Source organism: Temnothorax nylanderi, unplaced genomic scaffold (assembly GCF_030848795.1).
Source record: "Temnothorax nylanderi isolate EJ_2023f unplaced genomic scaffold, tnyl_v1.0 TNYL_tig0005_pilon, whole genome shotgun sequence".
In the NCBI taxonomy this organism is placed as follows: domain Eukaryota; kingdom Metazoa; phylum Arthropoda; class Insecta; order Hymenoptera; family Formicidae; genus Temnothorax; species Temnothorax nylanderi.
In genome coordinates, this window is record NW_027249067.1 from 2,896,019 (window position 1) to 2,919,071 (window position 23,053).

At 28.8% G+C, this 23,053-nt stretch overlaps 2 protein-coding genes across 4 annotated transcripts in view; one reads left to right on the forward strand and one right to left on the reverse strand.

The window, feature by feature from the left end:
* Positions 1-23,053, reverse strand: part of LOC139776537 (neuropeptide CCHamide-1 receptor-like) — a 94,008-nt gene that overhangs the window by 22,126 nt on the left and 48,829 nt on the right. For 2 of the 3 annotated variants that reach the window (XM_071713275.1, XM_071713268.1), the window contains exon 1: positions 11,037-11,264. The exons of the other annotated variant lie outside the window; for it this stretch is intronic. The gene's annotated coding sequence lies outside the window, so the exon portion shown is untranslated. Of the gene's footprint in view, positions 1-11,036; positions 11,265-23,053 lie in introns of those variants that run through there. 3 annotated transcript variants of the gene reach the window in all.
* Positions 21,356-23,053, forward strand: part of LOC139776525 (neuropeptide CCHamide-1 receptor-like) — a 39,574-nt gene continuing 37,876 nt past the window's right edge. Inside the window, exon 1 of the mRNA XM_071713254.1 lies at positions 21,356-21,526. The gene's annotated coding sequence lies outside the window, so the exon portion shown is untranslated. The remainder of the gene's footprint in view (positions 21,527-23,053) is intronic.

The following is a 23,053-nucleotide window of genomic DNA, read 5'->3' on the forward strand; positions in this document are numbered from 1 at the left end:
AAAATCGATAGAAACGTGAGATCAATATATTGATTATACATGAGAAATACCATTACAGTGGAATCTCTTCACAAATTCTGTAGATCATTGAGTTCAGAGATGATACGCGTAAAGGACGCGTAAAATTACAATAAAAATGTCGAACATATATATTATGCGGAAAGAGAAAATGTATAAAAATGGTTAAATTAAAGATTATAAAAAATATTATCGCGCACTCGCTATTATTCATATATTTTATACTCTTGTTGCAGTTTATAATTTCACATCTCTCGCTTCATATTTCCAGAAAAATTTTACGTTAAACGTGACACTCAACTGTTTTTTACAAGCGCCTGCGATATAAATTTCTAGCCTTATACGAAAGGTTTGACGTACGTGCTCGAAAAAGGATATTAATCGCTCGCAAAGAGGCGAAGGTAAATATGGGATGCAAGTAATCCCTCGAGGAACATAATGTTTCGCGGAAATAGCACAACCTAAGGAACTTCCGATGTTCCTCGATCAAAGATATAGATCCGGATAACCGCTATCGTGCATCGTCGCCATATTTACCCCTTATCCTGTTACCAGCTGCCTATAATTTTCTCTTACGCTTCTCTCTGTTACTTGCTAACATCGAGCTAGCATCTTTTCGCAGACAGACATTCAAAATTAAAAGACACTGATTGACAAATTGTAAAAATAAAAAGATAAAAATAATCCGGTCACGGTCATTTTATCTTAACGAAAACCGCCTTCGACAATTAACACAATTTCGAGAAGTTTCAGCGAAAGACCTGAAAAAAATATTGATCCGTGTTTGTCCACGACGACAACGTGGCAAAGCACTTCCCACCTATAACGCTGCATATTGACAAATTACATTCGAGAGTCGCTTTCATTGTTGAAATTGGGATTAACTTTGTTTTGACACGATATATTATTTAGATTAATAATATTTATACTAATTATTCTCCCATATTTATTGAAGCCACATATTTCCCATAATAAAGTATGAAATATTTGATAAGCAAAGAATAATGTGTATAATAAAAAAATCAAATAACCAATTATCATCGCAATAAAATTAATATCTTTTATATATTCTTATATTTCAACGTTATTTGCAATATTTTGTAATCTAATACTACGAATATTATTGACCATCATTATTGTTTTTTATCGTTGTTTTTTATCGTCTGACTTTTCTAGAGTTGTAAAGTCTCTTGAGACTTTATCTTATCTAATAACCATTTAGAAAATGTTCTCAGCAGTGCTACTTGACGTTTCTAACTGAAAATCGATGCTTCCAAAGGAACCTTGAAAGTGTCTATTTTTCAGTAGGTCGCTCATACAGTTCCGTATAAAATTTTCTCATCTCTTAGAGACATTATATATGGTAAGCGTGCAATTCAATACCAATTGTTAGAAATGTTAGCAATCTGTTACCCTGCATATAATGTAATGTAAATTATAAATTAATCTGCTGAAATTCTTAAAATTTTATACGATAAACAATCTCTACATCATAATCGATATATGTATGTATTATAATTTGTACTATTTTAACTATAACACAGCTGTTTCTATATGGATAAATTTCATATGCATAAATTTTTATCTTGCTATATTGATATATTTATTTTTTTGGAGTTTTACAGTAGTTTTCACATTCATTTAATTTGTAACAACACAGCATAATGAGAATCATCTTCATTGATATCGACAGTGTGCACTGCTGAAGTAAACATCTAAAGCTTTTACCCCTTTATTCTACCCTACACCGCCAAATTGTCGCCGAATATTTGATCCAATTAGCATATTCATATGTTCATTGACCTACAATTTTAATCTAGGGGTACATTTAAAATTTGATTGTAATCAATTTTTAGAAGGGGGAAACTTCCAAATGGACATTTATTGGAAGAATAATTTGTTTGTACCATACCGAATTGCGAATGTTCAAGGAAGTATTCTGCTAATAGAGGAGTTGCTATTCAAAGAGTAAAAGCCGGAAATGTACTTTCAGCCACCGACGTGAGTTTAATATAACTTTTGAATTATTTACGAAACTTTGGCATATTCGTACATCGTTCACCAATTTCGCCTCTCATGGCTTTTATTATGTGCACCCGAGCTTTCATTAGCCAAAGCACCATCACATAAGTTACGGTCTATCAATAAGTTACATGCCAACTACTTGCGAACTACGAATCAATTTTAACTCTGAGAATAGCAGCGTAATTCGTCCAGAAACTTACTTTAAGCTTCTTATGGATGCATGAAGCTTTTCTATTTTTCTCTTTTTCGTACTTTAGTTGAACTTTCTTTTAACTACAACTACGTAAATCAAGTTAAATCGATAAATCACGTCTCATTGAATCTGCTAAAATAAAATAAGACATTTTATGGGTAATCGTACCGTACTTCGCACTATACATTAGATATTTTTGCAGTTGATTAAATGCAGATTAATATTTAAATACATCAATAATTTATAAGATTAAATGGCATAATTCTACAATATAAAAGTTTTCTGCGGAATGTTTATAACCGTGAAGGGTTTATTTTTCAGATCGAAACGTGTCTGAACACGCAAACTGTTACTTATTTAATCCGCAAAAGATTTACGGGATTATTGTCGGATAAAGAAGTGATTTAGTGATGTAGTAACTACTAGAATTTACATCGCTGCTGTAGATATGTAAAGCTGCATCGCTAAATTATCTTTCATGCTTACAGAAACTTAAGATAGATTCTTTTTAATTAAAGAAATCGCCAAAAATATAATAAAAAGTAAATTATAATAGTCTGTTTATTACAAGAATACTATACTAATAATGATAATTATTTAATTCAGTGCAATGTCATATTGCATTCATTTTAAAATATTTAAATTTATTTCCCACCTCCGGGTAAACAGAAATATTTTCACTCGTTTATATCACATCAAAGACAGCGATGCAATCTTTGTATCTTTTATCGCTGTGTGTCATCGACAGTTTAAAGATCACAGAGAATTTAAAGTCGCTCTATATTGTTATCGCTTCCGGCTTTTGTTAGACGTGATATTTTTAAAAGCTTTTCTTCTTTGTATTTTCTGAAACCATTGTTCGCCGAAAAATGAAGTATTAATTAATTATATTCAATTAATTAATTAATTATTTATTTATTAAAAATCTTTCTTGTAATCGAAACATTAGCAATGTGTCCATATTGGTTTTATTTTAACAATATACTTAATATTATTTTACAAACTGTGGTTGAGTTCAAACTGATGGAATTTTTTTGTTTAATATTTTCAGTCTAATGTTTTAAATATTGAATTACATATGAGATGACTGATCTGATTTAGACTGTGTTCCGATATTCATTGCCAGTACTGAAAATCTATAATAGTTTATGTAATGACGTACAATACAGATTTTCAGTACTGACAATATCGAAACGCAGTCTTATTAATCACGTTTGTTTTGTATGGCAAGTCATCCGAGATAATGAGGTCATGATCAATAAGTCTCTTTTTCTTCTTGTCTGGTTAGGCAAAAATAATATTGAAAGACTTGAGTCTGAAGATGAGTATTCTGTTGTTATTCGTTAAATAGCTTGTTTAGCAAAACTTATATCAAGAATCAGACTTCGCAAATTTAAATTACAAACAAATATTTGTAATCCCATAAAAAGAACTTACCAAAGCTGCGTTCAGAAACTTTGCTCGGGTGCACACCGCGTCGTTCTATCTTTGTTATTTACTCAAAATTGAACAAGGACAGAACGACGCTGGTGTGCACCCGAGTAAAGTTTCCGAACACAGCCCAGATACTATTAAGGAAAAAATTTACAATATATAGTAACAATTTTCTATTCTTTTATTTCTACGTGTTTATATTACCCGTTATAGTAATTTATGACAAGAATTAATATTATAATATTAATTCTTGTCATATTTCTGATTAATTAATTTAATCTGTGAAATGTTGGCATAGAGATATATTTTCTCACGGAGGAAATAATTATATATAAATACAATTTATTATCAGAATATATATTTCTTGGAAAATTATGTTAAATGTAATAACATTATTTCGCGTAGGCGTTATTGAAAGCAGTTAACTGAATTACACTGTTAAGTATTAAAGGATAAAATTCAAATCAATACATTGAGTTAAATTGAGTAAATAACATTTTGTTATTTTTAACTATCATATATGTCGAAATTTATTATTTTAACACGATACAGCATTATTTTAACTCCATTGGTTTAGTTAAATTAACATTGTTTTAGTATTGTTTTAGTTAAATTACTGACATATTGAGTAGGAGTAGTGACGACGTATAGCAATGATTAAAAATGACACAAATTGAGTATAATTTGACACTATGAATTTAAGTGTAGCCATCATGCGTGCCAATGTAGAAGAATAGATTTTTCACAAATATATATGATTAAGAAGAAAGAAATGTATCTGTCATTAGGAGATAAGGAAAACACAAAGATTTATTATTAAATTAATGCAATGTGACGCAATTATCATAAAAGAATTGTAAAACGTTGAAAGAAATTGTTAAAAATTACCATAGGACACTATAAACCGTTTTGCATCACAGAAAGAAAATATGAAATGTATATGTAAATGTAAGAAAAATTTAAATAGTAATAAATATACGTTAGTTTATTTGTCTCTTAATTTGCATTTTCAACATTTTCACATTTATATGCTCATTTAATAATTATATAATTATTCTCTTAATTGGATTGGAATCTCTAACATATTTGTAATTCTCTGCATTATTTATTTACAATATGGTATACGTATAAACATATCTTTGTATTTGTAATGCAAATTGCACAAACGGACCGGCAGCGATATCACCTCAGTCTAATTCAAAAGCAACCTGTTTATATGTTTGCTGTAAACAATGAGTTAAATATATGCATCGGTGAACCCCACATCGCTTTGTCAAAGGTTTGCAGGACACTGTGATTTAATGCTATTGTTCTAATTTGTGCACAACAATGGTAACTCAATACATATCAAGCCACTTTCTTGCTAGAATTACGGTTTATGTCTATCAAGACAGAATCGACGAGGAACCAATTCCAAACTGAGCTCAGTGGTTAACCAGCATAAACGTCAATACGAGCGTATCGTCTTTCAATGGCACGAAAACCGTGAGAATTCGAGCTCAATAGATAATGAAATTTTATTGGATAAAATGTATAAGTAAGAGGCGCAAAAAAGCATCGAGTATAGGTATTCAATTCTCTGCCGAGAAATCCATCGGTAATTATTATAATATTTGAAAGAAAGAGATATACGAATTTAAAGAGGAATCTTTCAGTAACTTTACAAACGGTAGTCTCCTTTTTTTCTGGAAAGATAAATTGAGAATGGTATTTCCAGTAAATAAGAATACACATCCCAGTCTGATCGAATCCCAGTTTTTTTTATATATATGAATTCTGTGACCAAATTGAAATAACTTTTTGCTTAATATAAACTCGGAGTCGATCCCCGATGTCTTTAATCTGTACTTTTACTTTATATTTTCATTTCCTTTGTAAAGTACTGTAATAGGAGATAAAGACGCGATGTTTTCGAATTTTTTTATTCAGTTTGCTGCGATATGAAGTGCAATCGAATCAAAGGTGACATTGCGTCCCAATGGTTTCGATCGAAGTGTATCGTGACGATGGCAATTCTGTTAAAACGCACTGATCAACATGGCAACGAGATGTTATTTCATATTGTTTGTCAATGCTGCATTGTCGCTTTTAATAACAGTAACATATATGAAGCTCATCTAGTATTCGCAGTCAAACAATACGTGAGCCAATTGCAATATGTCGTCATGTGTCAAACTTTTTGATGAAAAAGAAATGAAATACGTATATACATCTTATATATTATAGATAGAGTTTTCGTTCTCTTTTTAGATTTGTATATAAAATGTTCTATATAGTATCAAAAATGTTACTCACGATGCAAAAACCCCACGTGTGCGCAAAGATTACATTGAGAAAGAAATTTAGAAAATATTAACAAAAGATGACAAATAGAATTTCTGTATTTGAAAAAGTTGTGATAGAAATGAAAGAACAGCTTTCACACGTTGTGTTATATTGATTGTGCGCACAGAGATTGCGTAGGGACATATAAGGTCGCTCAGTTAAGAGAAATGTAATAGAGAACTGCTTACAGTAACGGTATAAGAGACCATTTTCAACGATATAACTTCTCTTTCTGTTGTAGTTTAGTTGGTTACACACCCTAGAGAACGCAATACAATATGGTATAATTTCTTACGGATTATATTTGTATACCACATATTTGTAAACACAAGATGTTGTAAATATGATATAAATTACTTTTTGTATGTGTTTTATTATATTATTGAAGATAGAAAATATAATAATATTATAATAGACTTTCTTTACATTTAATTAAATCATTTTCCCTCTTCTTGATTATGCGCTTCTGATAAAGAATAAAAATTTGATATGCAATGATATGCAATATGTGGTCTTTAAATAGCATTTTCCATTATCCATTAGTCACTTGGCAACTGGAGAATCTATCAAATTATTCAATTTGCATACTATTCGCGCTTTAGTGAAGGAGCTTTGTATACATTTTGCAAGAGTTGCTAAACATATGCACAACGAGACAATTTCCATTATCAAATTACAGCGTAGTTTATGTACTCATGCAAGTGGTGGTTGCATTTTAATCGTATTTTAAAATATAATTTTACATACGCAGACATTCGTTGCGTTATAAATGCAATGCGTTTAAAAAAAATGCAAATCGCGTCTTTTATAAAAGAAATAGCTAATTGCGTTCTCCATAATGTTTCATAGCAAGATATGCAAACATCAGGCAATATTATTAGCATCACTTCAAACAACAATTTAAAATTTACCGTGACATGTTTTTAAAATTTCTCTGACAGTTAAAATTTGTTACTCTGTACGACATATTTGCAGCAGGAAGAAAAATTGTGCAACAAAACGATATACAACATATTACGTAAAGCGTAAAAATATGTGGTACTATAATAAAGATAATAAGAAAAACTCTGTTATTTCAATAAGAAAACTGAACTCTATTTTAGTAAGAAACATTCTCAAACGAAGATTGAATCTGCAACGAGAGCTACAAATCAAAAGTTAGTGCCTCCGTAGTAAGATATATATATGAAAATAAAGCACATAGGATGTATACATGTGTATAAATAAATATATGCTCCCTAAGCTCATTTTCTATTATCAGAAACCATCTTATATGTTAGAGAACTCCGTTCTATTCTGAAGGAATTACGTACAATTATTTCTAGACTTTACAATCGAAATTATATGAAAACTAGTGATGCGAGCAGAAATCCAACGGTATTTTCATAATACAAAGTCGGATCAAACTTTCAACTGCGAACAATCAAAAACCGCGTAACCTCGATTCCGAGATTTCCATATGCCACTTGATGCATTTTCTTCATTCTTGTAGGTATACGCGCATATCAATACGCAAAACGTTTTACTTTCTCAAAATACATTTATATCATGCAATTAAGTACCAATTAAATAGTTTTATTATTGCCCGATTAAACATTCTTTTCCTAATATCCTTTTACTCACATTTGTTTAGATAATTAATTATCATATATAATTAAAAAAATATTTTAGCTATTTCCATTGAGCAATATCAAAATTTTAAAGCAAAGTGAAACCATTTCGTGTTAAAAAAATTTAATCTGCAAATAAAATTAAATTTTAAGTGTATTAAGAGATATTTCTTGTATATCTTATCACAGTTTTTTATGTAATTCAAATAACATTATTAAATCGCAGATAATTAGCATTGCTGGCTACATGTTATAATTAGGATGTATTAATTATTATTAAAGATCATATTTATCTAAAATGATAATATTTCATTGTAATGACCGCCGGTCGATAGTTTTACATTTAAGTATCGTTAGAAATTTGAGAGAAGATTAGATACACTCTCTAGGATGCAACAGAACACTTTGTCATTAATAACATTAATAACGTATTCTCTGTTAAGATAGCGAGCAGACTTTAATATGCTTCTATCGCATTTAATGTGTACTACCTACCAAAGTCTCAGAATATGAATTTGCTTTACACGTCACGTTCCTATGTAAACTAAATTCTCCTGGTATGAAGTCACTCGAGCAGTGTCCTAAGTCACTTATCATAATGCCATTCTCTTTTGTTTTACAACTTTCTCTGTTTTGCTACTATATCTACTATTTCTTTTTCAAATTCACTTTATAACACAAGACTGCCAAATGAATGTGTAACAATATTAAATATTTACGGTCTCAAAAATTCAACAAAGTGTTGAGAATGTCTTCGCAATTAACGCGCTTAATCCGCGGGCTGGAACTCGCGAGATTAATTCGTAGTCATAAATGCAAGCAAAAAATAATCATATTTTTGAGATTATTAAAATATTAAGTATTAAAAATTAGAAATTAAGTTAACAATGTTAAGAATATTTATTAGGTATCATATTATTTACTGTTAAAAAAATAACACATTTTATTTATATAATTAATGTCATTTGTTATCAAAAGATATAACTAATTTAATAAGTAATTAATTATTAGTTTATACTAAATCTTTTATTTATAGATACTAATCTTTCATTTATACTAAATCTTTTAAGATTTATACTAAATCTTTAAAAAACTGAATGTTTCTTCATAATTCATGTTATCTTTTCTTAATTTGTTTCCAAAAATCAATTGAGGAATTTAAGCGTGTGATATTTTGAGGATTTTTTAATAATAAAGAGCGTTAAAACCTTTGTTGTAAATTGCGTTTCAAAATGTGCTGAGACGTGCAAGAACGTGCTGCGGAATCTATAAAGAGATTGGTAGAACAGAGTAATAGAACAGTCGAAACTCTCGTGTAACAACGATCAAAAGAAAATTGCATGTATCAAACAGTGATAGCAACTATTCATTTAACTATGTTGTCTTGGGTCTATCGAAACTTTCTGTTTGACAGGCACCATATACCTAGTGATCGTTGCAACTGACTTGAAAGCATCACTAAAGTTGCTTAATATTGAACTAGTTACTGATATCGTACCTGTGGGTATTTATAATAGCAAATATTTATACCTTTCCCCATTCTATATGCACTAGCGCAGGAAAATATAGAGATAAATTAATATACTTATCTTTAATAGTCTTTAATTAACTAATTAATTAATTAAAGGTTTAATTTGAATACGATTTTATCATATTTCTGCATAATTTGATAAGTAATTAATCAGTAAATTAGTCAATAAATAATTATTTGATATAATAAATGACTAATTATTAAGTTACTAAATTTTTAAAAAACTAATGTTTTGTTTCTAAAAGTAATTAAGAAATTCAATATTTGAGGCAATATTTGTTGTACTGTTTTGAATGAGAAATTTCTCAAAAGCTGCGATTATATATAAAGATGTTCAATGTTGGAAAATTGGAAAAATCATGTGCGCGAGAAAGTGAAAAAGAATATTGATTTAAATTATTAGAACAATTTTCTTTCAATTTCTTATTTCAATTCCTTTTATATATATTATTATCTGATAGAAAAAGACAAAGACTTTATTTATTTATATCGTTATAACTTAAAACGACAATAAATTCGCTGCTGCATTAATTGTTTCATCCAGACGAGCATACTAGGCTATCAGCACGAATTGAATTGTAAAGAATAATAATAATGATACGTATTTTGAACAAATTCAAAACCATTATTTGTAATCTTTTTTTTCATTACGCATACACGCAGATATCCTATTAAACGAACACTTATTTCAAAAATCTCACGCGGGTATATAAAATCAGAGATAGAAACGATATCAAAACGATGTTAAAAAATATAAAAATGCGGATATTAAAAAACGTGCGGACACGTAACATAACTACGTGCTTTTAATATCCGCAACTGTAGCAGATTTTGATATAATCCTATCGCACACTTCGTTCTATCTTCGGTCTACCAACATAATGAAAATGATACATAAACTCGAAATGTTAATCGATACTTAATTTAGCTATTCATAATTAAGCAATGTTTATTTGTCTGTTAAAATCATAGCAATATTTTACTAGCAATTAAAAACTGGAAGCTAGAAATTGACACTGTATAGGTACATCATCAAATGCATTATATTATATTGTAACGGTTATCTGAAAATTTAACTCCAAATAATGACATTTCCTTGTTAATTATATTTTATTATAACTTACTTCAGACAGTAAATTAAAACAATTATACGTAACAGAGCAACAGCACTTATTAAAATGTAATATTGTTTCTTACGAATACAATAGAAAATTCAAATTCTTTTATAAGATATATTTCCACAAAAAGTATCATGATATTATAGATTGTACTTGTAAAAATACATACATGCATACGTACACAAATAGAAAATTAGAAGTTAGAAAAATTTGTTATGAATTTATAAAAATCATATAATCTGACGTAAGAAAAAAAAATAATCGATTTGAGCGCACTGTTCACACTACCGTTGATATTAAGCTTTTTTGCATTTGATACAAAGATGATTAAAATTTAAGTAAAATCAAAATTTCGTTTAAGGAGCATCTTGTTTGCGCGAGTATCTTATCAATGATTCAGATATTAAGAACAAAAAGTAATTTTTAAAATATATTTACTTTCTAAGTTTCTTCTTCAATCTTTCATTTTGTAAAACTGAAGCATTTTTTCGAAAGAAGACTAAATCAAGTTTTACCGGTTATTATTAAAACACGATTTTCTTGATTATGTTTCTGCAACAGTTATTCTATATATTCTTGTTTTTAATTATTTTATTTTTTGTCGTTGAGATCACAATTGCAAATACAATTAAGAAATTAGATTAACAAACTCAAAATTATATAGGAATTATCACTATTATAGTATAAATTATACATACTATAAATTATACACAAAATAGAGAACGTAATCACTGTGTTAAATTTTAATAAAATATTAGTTTATAATGTTTAGTAACATATACCTGAGCAATCGAAAGATTCTTTCAGAAGAAGTTCCGCACTGATACTTTAATTTCGATTTTGGAGATCGGGAATTTTGTATCTGTCTAAAAAGAAAGTATCTCTTCAGTAAATGTTAATCAAACACACGATAAAAGTTTCACACCACAGAGGAAAGTATAATATGAATTTGTAAAGTATAGCAACGGGGTATCAATTCGGGATATCAGATCGGGTGCGCAGCGTAAACTGAAGGGAATCTGGAGTTCACGGAGGATCCACGTCCATTCGACGCAGTCGCAAAATACGGTGCAACCAAGCTTCCATCTTTCTCTCTTCATCTCATCATACTCTACATATTTCCTGTTTTACCAGTCTTCAGGGCGTAGAAAATTCTGCTTTCTGGGAAAAGCAATTAACAGAAAGAATCTGACGTATGCAATATAATTACTAAACTGCATGTGTCATTAGGTAGTTGATTCGTGTAATTTTGGTTAAATTTATGTATCAGGATAAAACGATAAATCAAATTTACATAAGTAAGTAGCAAGCTTTACTAAAAAGGTCCTTTTTAATAGAATTGAGAAATCTTTCTCTGACTTAAGTCTGAGGAAAATTAACTTTTTCTAAAATATTTTTATTAAAATAGCAAAAAATTCTTTTAGTTTCATTAATTTTAAATGCAGACATTGTAGACATATTAAGTTTTGTATAATTTACAATGATATTGTATAAAATTTTATGAATTTTATAAGACTTCACAATTTTTATAATTAATTATAACATATTTTATTTCTACCCGTATAAAAGAGAGAAATAAAAATTATAACTTATATTTTATTTGTGTAGAAATATTATACTATAAAAGTATTAATCTAGAGAGTGCATGTATGAAAAAGGATATCATATACAAGAATTATAATTTAATTTTGAAATGTCAATCTGCAATTGCAATCTGATTAATACTTTTAGATAAAATTTGTAGATCCATTTTTGTAGTTTCTTACTGAACAATGGGCTATATTATTTTTTATGTACATCGATTATTTTGATTATCGTAGAGTGCACATTATAAACGTAGTTATTAAGTATTTTATTAATCGAAGTATTTTTATCCAGAATTGCTGTAAGTTTTTACGCAGATAATTTAAATATTGCGTTTTTCGGACGGAATCAGGATTAAGTTGCTAAAAAATAATTTTTTAAATTATCAATTAATATAATTTGCATCTTGTTTCAGATGAGAATAAGTTTCACCCCCGATAATGACATTTTTTCGTTGATCCCACTTGTTGAATAATTATCCGTATCGTCGATGACAAATTATTCATATTAAACTCTGTAATCGTAAAGTTTTCCCTTGACTCGACGGACGTCGGCGAAGATATTCAGAAACGCGATCAGCTGTCGCTAAACTACTGCTCTCGGCCGTTTGGCGTTTCATTTGCAAATCCACTTGGAATTCAATTAGAATTCCCATGGTAAGTGAAACAGCTAACGAATCAGTCGTACTTACATCGAGTCCTCATATGCACTTATACTTTCCCAGTATCGTCGCCAATTTTTTTTTCTTTCAGTCTCAATCTTCAAGTGTAGAATATCAAAGCACATAGTCTTCTTCGCTGCTTTATTTTGCAATCGTGTACATCAGTGTTCCATACTTGTTTTTTATCCTGGTTTTTCGAATGGTCTGGTTTTCAGATTTAGTTCGAGATTTCCTTGATTGCTCGTGATTGATTATTTACACGTTGAACCATTGGAAATAGACAAGAATAGAAGCGAGAGGACGTGAAGGCAAACCATGCGTAGGTACGTTTCGTTTTTTGCGAATTGGTCTTTTTCCATTGACTATATTTATTTTTCACGTCAGAGAGTATCCATGAGTTTTAATAAGTGAGATCGATCAATAATAGAGTTTGCGTAATTGATTGGCGTGGATTTCAATATCCATTTTCCGTGAAAAATTGAAAATAATAATTAAATGGAATATGCAGATTTAAAAATTAAAATAGTTGAGTTAAAATAGTTTTATTAAAATTAGACTTGGAATCGATTCAATTGGACTTGGAATCAATTTGCCAAGACACATGTTAAGCTCTAACACGTGTCTTGGTAAATTAAATTGATTCTTCTGCACAAGAATGGTCAATGTTGTTTAACAAGTTGACGTAGACTATCTGTGTACATTGTAGTGTACTTGTATCGGAATTTTATTTTAAATATATATTGCCTTTGGTGTGTATATATGTATTTTACAATTTGTATGTATATATTTATTAATTTGAACAAATATGATTATGTGTGCTCACACACAAGAGAATTGGTAGCTTCAGACTAGCATACATATTAAGCGCTTTATCATATTGTAAATTGACAATTATCACATTGTTGCAATTGTACAATTAATCAAACTTTTACATTTTGTCAAATGCACGTAGTTATATCATAAAAAAAGTAGAATTATTTTTATTATTTTTTTTATTACAATAACTTGTTTGAGAAACGACAACTAAAGAGAATGCAACAACTAAAGTGTATTAGTCTAGTTTGAGTAAAAAGTAAAAGGATTTCGGTGAGTTATTTGCGGATCGTTACGGCCGTTTGGTCGGATAGAAGCGGGCATAAAACAAACAAGGCATTTTAGCTGTGGCATGATGCCTGAGCGGCGTGTAATCGTAAGACGTTGTGTACCTATACTTTGTGATGTTCCAATAACGATATAGTCTATAAAAGTTAATAAGAACATGCTATTCGCACAATCATCATAATATCAATGAAATAAAAAGACAGTTAACGCGGAATGATGGTTTTCATTACGCCAACTTTTACGATATAAATAAAATTCTTTCTTAATAATTGTTGTGATAGAATATTTGCAAGAGACACACAAAGAGACGGACAAATATTATTTGAGAAAATAGTTTAATGCATGTTTATTTAAATTATTTGGATAGTTCGAAAGATTTTATATAATATCTTTAAAGCAAAATTTGAAGAGACTTTTTTTATACAATTCATTAACATTTAATTTCAAAAATATAATATACATTGCCCAGGAAACAAGTTATATTTTCTGAAAGAGATGTTATTTAGCAACGTTTGTGCATGCAAATGCTGGTTCGCTTAAATATGAAACAAACCATAATGTGCTATTTACCCAACTTGCGAGACCTTGCCATGAAAGTAAAACGTCGAGAAATTTTGAGAACGCAGTATATTAACGTGCATTAACGTACTGTCTCACCTCAGATTTATCACGTGTGAAAAGTCAAAGGGCAACAAGTTTGAACAAACTTTTCCATACTTTGAGTTATACGTTTACGATATATGCTCAAGTGAATAACGAGCGAATAACATCCGTTTTAAAATTAACTGAAGAATTAAATGTTATCATCGATTTACGTGTCTGCAGCACGTATAATTTGCTTTAATTCCGAATAAATCAATAATTAGAAGAGCTATTAAATTTTCGCTAATAAACGCATAACTTTAAATTCATAAAAGCCTCTGTAATTACAAAAAAACACAACAGCAACAGTAGCCTTTTTCTTCTATATCATCGTCTAAATTATTAATTAACGAGTATGGATCGTAAGATTAACGTTGATTAATGTCATAAAAGAATTGTTTTATATAATAAATAACCTCTCTAAATTCTTGTGTTTCAGGAAAAGATGCAAAATACAAATAAGCTTTCTACAAAACGTTTAAAACTTATTAAAGCTTAAATTTAAATTTATCGGCGGACATAATATATGATGATTTTTTTTATTACACCTAGAAAACAATATATGCGTCAATTATTCTTTAGAAATCATTTTGACGTAATATTGTTACTTATATACATGTATACATAGATTAGAGCTGGAAAATGAAGAAAAATGGAATTAGATTAAAAAGCCTTTCTTATTGGATTCGCACGCTATATAATTTATACTTTCAGCAGAGAACACTCCTATAAATTAATTACTTCTGTTAGTTGTTTTTATGTATATAAATATTTTGTAAACTCGAGGCGGGGGGCATTTCATCAGAAAGTTAAAGAAATTATGAAATATGGAATAAATCATGTATATTAAACTTCAAGCTGTAATAACAAACATTTTGTTCCCAGTATTTTCATTCTTTTTCCTTTTCATAGTATTTTCTCTTTTAAATTCTTTCCTAAGCTATTTTAACAAAGGGATTATACGGGATAAACCGTATTAAATGTGTTATTGCTTCCAATCATTTATAAAATCTGTTTTACGTAGGAAAACATGAGGTAAAATATTCACTATGTAGAAGCATGCTTCTTTATGCAACTGATCAATTTATAATTGAATTTTTAATTTATACCCTGCCCTGTTTCATATTTTCTGTAAACGATTGGTCTCGGAGATTCTCGTTCCACATTCTTTAAAAAATCATATTCTTTCATTTAAATTAAAAAACTTCTGTTAATTTTATAAATAAAGTTAAGATTGTAATATCTTACATTAAAATTTACAGAATACAAATTAATTTCTTAATTTAATTCACTATAATCTCATGATAATTAGGGATTAAATATATTTTCTTACATTTATTTTTTGTAGCAAATAGTTTTCTTTGCATGTTCTATTTTTATGCTTGTGTATAATGTTTTCCAGATCTGCATATTCTGCATTCTTCACACAATGATTAGTTTGTTTGATTACAATTATTGAAAGCAAAAAAGTTACAACAATAAAGATTTTACGCAGAGTTTTCTTTCTTGGAAAAACGTCCTGTTTACTTCAGCTTTTTTACGTCTCGAGACTATATGACCTAAACTAGGAAGAACTATATATGTCCATACATGTATATAGCGGTACTCTATTATTTGCTTTAACTATGAAAACTTACACTTTAGTTTCGCTCATAGTTTAAAGTGACAAAAAGTCGGACTATTAAAATATCAATTCGTATGTGTCAGATACTGTGCGCGGCGTATAATAGCACTTTATAAAGTTCATCTCGAAAATAAATCAGTATAAAATGTATCATTTGGATCTGACAATTAGATATTACGCATTAAACCAAACGTTCTTATTTGGATAGGTACTTAATTTAAAATCGATTGGGTTATTACCATGTGTAAAATTTTTACAGACGTAATATTATAGTCTCTAAATACGCGTTGACGATATCTTTTTCTATAAAAATTTAAAATAAAAACTAATTTCACACACTATTCGAATACTAAATATTGAAAATTTTGATTAAATAAAAAGATAATTAAATATCCTATTTATTAATTAAATTTTGCTGGTAAAGATTTTAAGAAATTTAATTGTACATTTTTATCAACAACAATTTAATGATTTTAGAATTAAAGACAAATAATCTGATCATATTTTCATTGAAAGAAAAGCCGGTAAAATTGCATATATCTAGGTACTTAAGACATTTTTTATTATTGCAGAGATTCTCAATAGAAGGATTTTTAAGTGAATCGTGAATTTAACATGATTCTCAATTTTCTTCATCGAAAATGTCACAAAAAATATCTTTCCAGAGTTAAATCCTGAAATAGTTCAACGGAAAAACTATATAATCATTCTAAAATATACATCTTGTAAATTATATCATTTTTTTTGTTACGAGCGCTTGAATAAAATAAGGAAATGTCATTATATCATTAAAATAAGTCTCTTGAAAACATTTTCTAAGTATAATTTTTATCATTGCCGAGGAGTACAAAATAATGATTAATGGTCTTATGATTATTTATTGAAATACAACGGTCATATAATTGACCTCTTAAAAGCAGCTAATATTATTTCTTAATAGAAAATGTTATATAAAAAATCAAAGAAAGATTTAACGTTGTCTTCTCGACAAAGGCACTTTTATAAATTTCTTGCACTTATTTTCACTGTAATTTTAATGGTGCTGATGTTATTAACTTTCCAAATAAAAATGGCAAACAATTTGCAAGACAAATTTACGAATCGAAATGTTTTACGATTTAAATTTACGAATGTACTGTGTTTCAATTGAAAGGCATTCAATATCGACAAAGTATTTAATTTATTGATGCAATTGTATTAACTAAATATTGAGCAATCAAACAGATGCAATCAAACAGATGCATATGTAAACCTGCGATAACAATAGCAAACAATACTTCAATTTCCAAAATTGTTATTCTTCAACAAAGAATTATTGTCTTCAGAAAAATTAGTACGAAAGATTTCTCACTTCTGATATCACAGTACCTTACAGTTAAGAAAGCAAAGTAAAAAACGAGGCTTACTAATGCAGCTTAATTTGCACTTTATTTTCATAGAACTTAAAAGTTAAGTTATGAAAGGCGCTAAATGCCTAATTGATCATCGATAAAGAGCGTGCTATGTTTTTAAATGTTTCTAGTTAAAGTCAGTTATGACTCGTGATGATGTGAATGATAAAAGTAAAGTAGTGTTGATATAATGTTGAGAAGTGAAAGATCGGATAAGATAATAAAAAATTTTTTAAACTATTTTTGAAAGAAATATTGTAAGGCTACTTAATGATTAACGATTTAAAATGTACGTTTTGTCTATATATATATATATATATATATATATATATATATATAGTTTTGTTGGTAAAAGATACATCTATTGCATAAAACGTACCGTGATGCAGAGAACGCAATCATTTTGCTATCCTAGTTTTCGCAGGCTTCAAAGCGTTATAATATACGACGAAAAAGAGGTGCGGAAGAGAATAAAATGGTCACGTATCCTCGGGCATATCGAGAACCTAGTTGGACGAAGGATCGCGAAAATGGTAAAGCGTTCATGTAAATAGATACCGTTTCAACGCGCTGCGTACAATTTTACACGGTACACGGTATACAATCAAAGGATCGCGCACTTAACCCGCGATATTCAATCGGCAACCTGCAGTTTCTTCGAGTTAGTAACGGTTGCTTAAATATTTCAGCGCTTTACAACTTAGAAAATTACAAATTAGTTTTCAATTATTTTCTAATTTTCTGCAATAGTATTAACGATGCTAAAAGAGTAAAATATTACAGTAAACAAATCAGATGAATATTTATTCAATATTGTCAAAAATATAAAAATTATAGTATAATCTAATTAATCTTCATCAATTATTTTTGTGGATTTTCTCCGTTATTCTTATTAAGATATTCTATTTTTTTGAGACTATTTAGCAAGTGTAGAGCACCATAATATATAAAGATATCTAGGCATTTCGCTTAAATCTGATGGAAATAAATTCGTTATAAAACACATTTTTATCCAGCCTCTTAACTCTAATTTATAACCAGGTGCCACAGATAGTTTATCGAGTTTTACGTAAATGCAGCCACAAGTTTACGTGCCATATATATTACTACGTATCACGTGCCCGAGTTTTGAAAAATTATCATTTATTGTCGTTGACAATAAAATCCAAGTTAATAAAAACACGTTACGTAATTTCTATGCCAGCATATAAAATTTATTGTGTGCGCTGGATTTTATAAAATAATACAAGAAAGTAAAAGTAAGAGAATAATAGAACGCAAGAAAATAATAAAACAATACAAAACAGTATATTTAAATAATGCAACATTTACAATGCCGAATGAAACTGAATTCACGTTAAAAACGTAGAATGTACAATGAATTGTATCTTGCATTGAGTAAAAACATTTTACGTAGAAAAATCTGTTCACCAGAGCTGCTCACAACTATAGTTCCAAAAGGCTCATATACATGAACATACGTACAGACGCACATCAACGAAATATATAACTACCGTGTCTCTTGATACTAATAACAAAACTAAATAATTAACTATTTTATACTCATGCAGCTAATTAGACATATTCTCACAAAAAATGAAACAAGAGGAAAGTTTTGTTAAAAAATGTGATATTTTAATTAACTAACGAAGGAAATTAATGCATTTTCAGGATATCAAACTTATTTAATGCATTCAATATAATACCTTAATTATTTATGATAATCTTTCTTTCTAAAAGCTAATTTTAAGTATTTAAAAGTTTTAAATACTTTTTTATAACTCTTGTGATATGGCTTTGCATTTTTTTATTGTAAAATAAAATATAGAAAAAACATCAAGTACATTAAATTTTTTTTATTCAATTAATTTTTAAAGCTAAGACATGTTATAAGAGTTTATCGAATTTAACAACAAGTAGATATTTTGATTTCCATGCTATCTGAAACGGATTCAGTCATTAGCTCTTTATTAGCTTATTATCTGCGGAAAGGAAAATTACGAAATAATATCGATAATTATTAAGTTCTTATATAAATACACAATAAATCTGATATCCTAAAACTGCACTGGTTTCCCTTGCATGCTAGTTAATTGAAATTAGATCTCTCGCGCTTAATATATATAACAAAAAAGTATTTTTTCCGTAAAAAATAATTTTTAAACTTGTGTATGGCTTCGCATTCTTTTATTGTAAAATAAAATATAAAGCTATTATATAAACACGAACAAAATACAACTGTTTTTATATTTATACAAAAATAAATTATACATATTTATACGAAATGTGAGGAGTATTACCCCAATTAAATCAATCTAATAAGATATTAGCATTTTCATCAAAAAAATTGTTTCATCAGAGTTCCAACTTAATAAAAAAACTACTTCACAATTAAGAAGAAAAAATTGTCTAATGATTTAATATTTTAATATGTGAAGAATCTTTGATCTTTTTTAATTAAGAAATATAAATTAAAAATTAGCTTTAACTTTTTCAATCTTGCTCCATCTATATTATACATGTATACGCCTGTAATTCTTATTCTTTTTATCATTCTTAAATTAGATTGTGTCTTGCTTTAACTTTTTCTGAAATTTTTACCACTTAAGAATATGTGTATGAAGGTGTATATGACTATTCGGATCAATCATTAATGCAGGAAATCTTAGGAATAGTTAATGTTGCCACCTGTAGGATGTATCTCTGACTAAGAAGGAAACTTGAAGAATATTTGCGCTTCTATAAATTATTATTAATGAAGTTAAGTGTAAATAACAAAAGAATAAATATTATTGCATTTCAACATAATAAAATATATACATAAACAAAATATATACATTAGTCAGATAATGAAATATTTTTCGAATTTTTTTGTTTACAGATATTGATATTTAATTAAACAATCAATAAAATGACATTATATCTATTAGTAATAATACGTTATTAATGTCGTTGTTAAAATACTAATGAGATATTGTTTTTAGTAACTCAAGTACTACTTTATCCGCTGTGAAAAATGCATTGCAGCTGTAACCGAATGGGAACGATCGATAATGGCGACGCAGCCGGCTTAGAAGAGCTTGTACAAAATGCCATTCGATAAATTCAAATGTTTCTTGCTCTACTTATGGTATATACAATCTAGATCCAAAATTTCCTAGACATCATTTTTTATTACTTTTTTACCACTAAATCTTTAAGTTAAATATATATTTACGCATTTTTTATTAAGATAGCTTTGCTAAGACATTTGTGTATGATACCGAATTGTAGGGAATACGTGAGTGGGGTGAGAAACAAACGCATTCTTTATATATATATATGCAGTTATAATAATAGCACAATATTAACGTAAGAGATAAAAGCGAATTCATTAAGATTAGGGAGTTTTTGCAATGCCGTCTTTCAGATACAATAACCGTATCTCAATTGTTCAGATACATAGTGAATGTATCTGAACAATTCAGACACGGTTATGGTATCTGAAAGACGGTATTGCAAAAACTCCCTATTATCTTCAACATAAAACTCTCGTTTGTTTTATTAATACTATATGTCTTAATAATACTTAAATTGTATTAAATTGAAACTAACAAGCATTGGTACAAATAAGATTAAAAACATAATTATTTAGTTTTATTATAATAATTATTTTAAAATTTAAATAAAATCGTTATTTAAAAATTAATTTTTCTAGCAACTTTTCTATCGATTTTTTGTCAAGCTGGCTTCTTCAACAAAATACATTTTATTTTAATTTAAGCATCCAACAAGTAAAATTATTTTGTAATTTATGAATAAATTTTTATTTTATCTTTACATATTACGTGCATTCGTTTATCCCGGAAATCTTTATGTGAGTTATGTCATATCTGTTTAAATTATATGATATAAATAGCTGCTTTTTAGCTTCAAAAAGCTTCAGGTATTTTTTCGATGTATAGACGTATATTAATTTCGAGTGCGAGTTCCGGCGTGTGTAGAACGATTAGCACGATGGCCTATGTGTAGCGAATCCACGTGTACATTTACTTTCAGATAAGAGCGGCCGGGGATAATGAGCGCAGTTTTATCGGAATACTTAACTGAACGTTGTATATAGTGCTTCTCCGTTTGTGCAGTATTACAGTGATTAAAGAGAGCATATTTTAAAAGTGAACGCATTACATATAAAATATTTTACGTAAACATGTTTGTGATACGGTAAAGGAAAGTCGAGACAAAATGAACGCAACGTTATGCGTATATAAAACTTAATTAGAACGCTAGGTAAGTTTTTTCACGATTCTTCTACCCTTAGTAAATTGAAGCTAAATATACGAGTGCGGATAAATAGCACGAAAAAGGAGCAAATGAAGATATACAAATGTCAAATTAAGGTTGAGAGACTTCCTTACTGTTTTGAAAAGAGAAAATATGTACGTAATATGAAATAAAAAATCTAGAAGAAATAAGTTCAGATTTCCTTTCAATAGCGCTGAATCAATATTCTTTCTCAATAAATGTTTTATTAGACGCTGTTTTCTTTCCTGCTTTAAAATTGTTATTAACTACCTCATTAAACATGCTATACATGGCAACCTCAGAGAATATAATTCAGCTTCCGATTACATATTTATATTAGCCAATAATATTAACACATTAAGGGCCGGTTGTTCCAACCTGTTGGTAAAGTAATAGTTAAATCATATATATGTCTTTGTTTATCCTTTACATTAAACAAAGATAGACATATGATTTAACTATTAGTTAGCTTATCAATAGGTTGGAACGATCGGCCCTAAATGTGCTTGTCACCAGGACCGGGGCTACCAAACTCAAAAAATGCATATCAAACTCGTAAAAAGTAACATTTGTGGTAGTTCTGTAAATATAATCAATATTAAAGTAATAGTCTAAAGTAATAAATACACTAAGCACGATAATTATGCATAATTTAATTACATAATATAATATCTTATCGAGATATGGATGTAATAGGGAAAATTTCACTCCGGCATCGCCGGAGGGACAAGCGAATTATGTAGGTCCGACATTCAACGTGTTAATTGGTTGAACTTATCCAGGCACGAGAATACCGTGAAGCAACTAGACCATAAAATCGCATTATCGAGTTATAAAGAATATCAACAAAATGTACGAAATATAGAAGTTGAGCAATTATCATCGCATAATTTTTACTAATTTTTCGTGTCTGCAATAATTTCAGAGATGAGAAATAGCCTGATATTTTCATGTTTTAAAACGTAATGCCAAATGGAAATGTCAACTTTATAGCTTAACTTCAAACAGTCGGTATTTCACTAGACTTTAATCTGTCACACACATTTTCTAGTATACATTTTCACATTTATCCTGCAAAATGAATGATTTGTTTTTTGCAATTCCTCTTTTACTTACTTAAAAATTCGAAAAAAATTGTATATTTATTTGAGCAAACTTTAAAATTTATTTAAATTATTCTTATGTACATATTATTAATTATTATGCTTTTAATGGTATAAAATATATTGTTTATCTTTTAACATCACATAATGCCCATATCACACTAGCAATTGGCGATTGCGTTTACGTTTGCGTCTACGTCTTTTGACCAATCAGAACGGAAATCGCGAATCGCAATCGCCAGCAACTACTTTCTGATTGGTCAAGAGACGACGTAAACGCAAACGTAGAAGCAATCGCCAATCGCTAGTGTGATACGGGCATAACTTGTTATTTCAAAGTGCCTCTTTTTATCCATCACTGTATTAGTACTTCATGTATTTAAAAGAGTTATATCTATTCTGTCGAAAC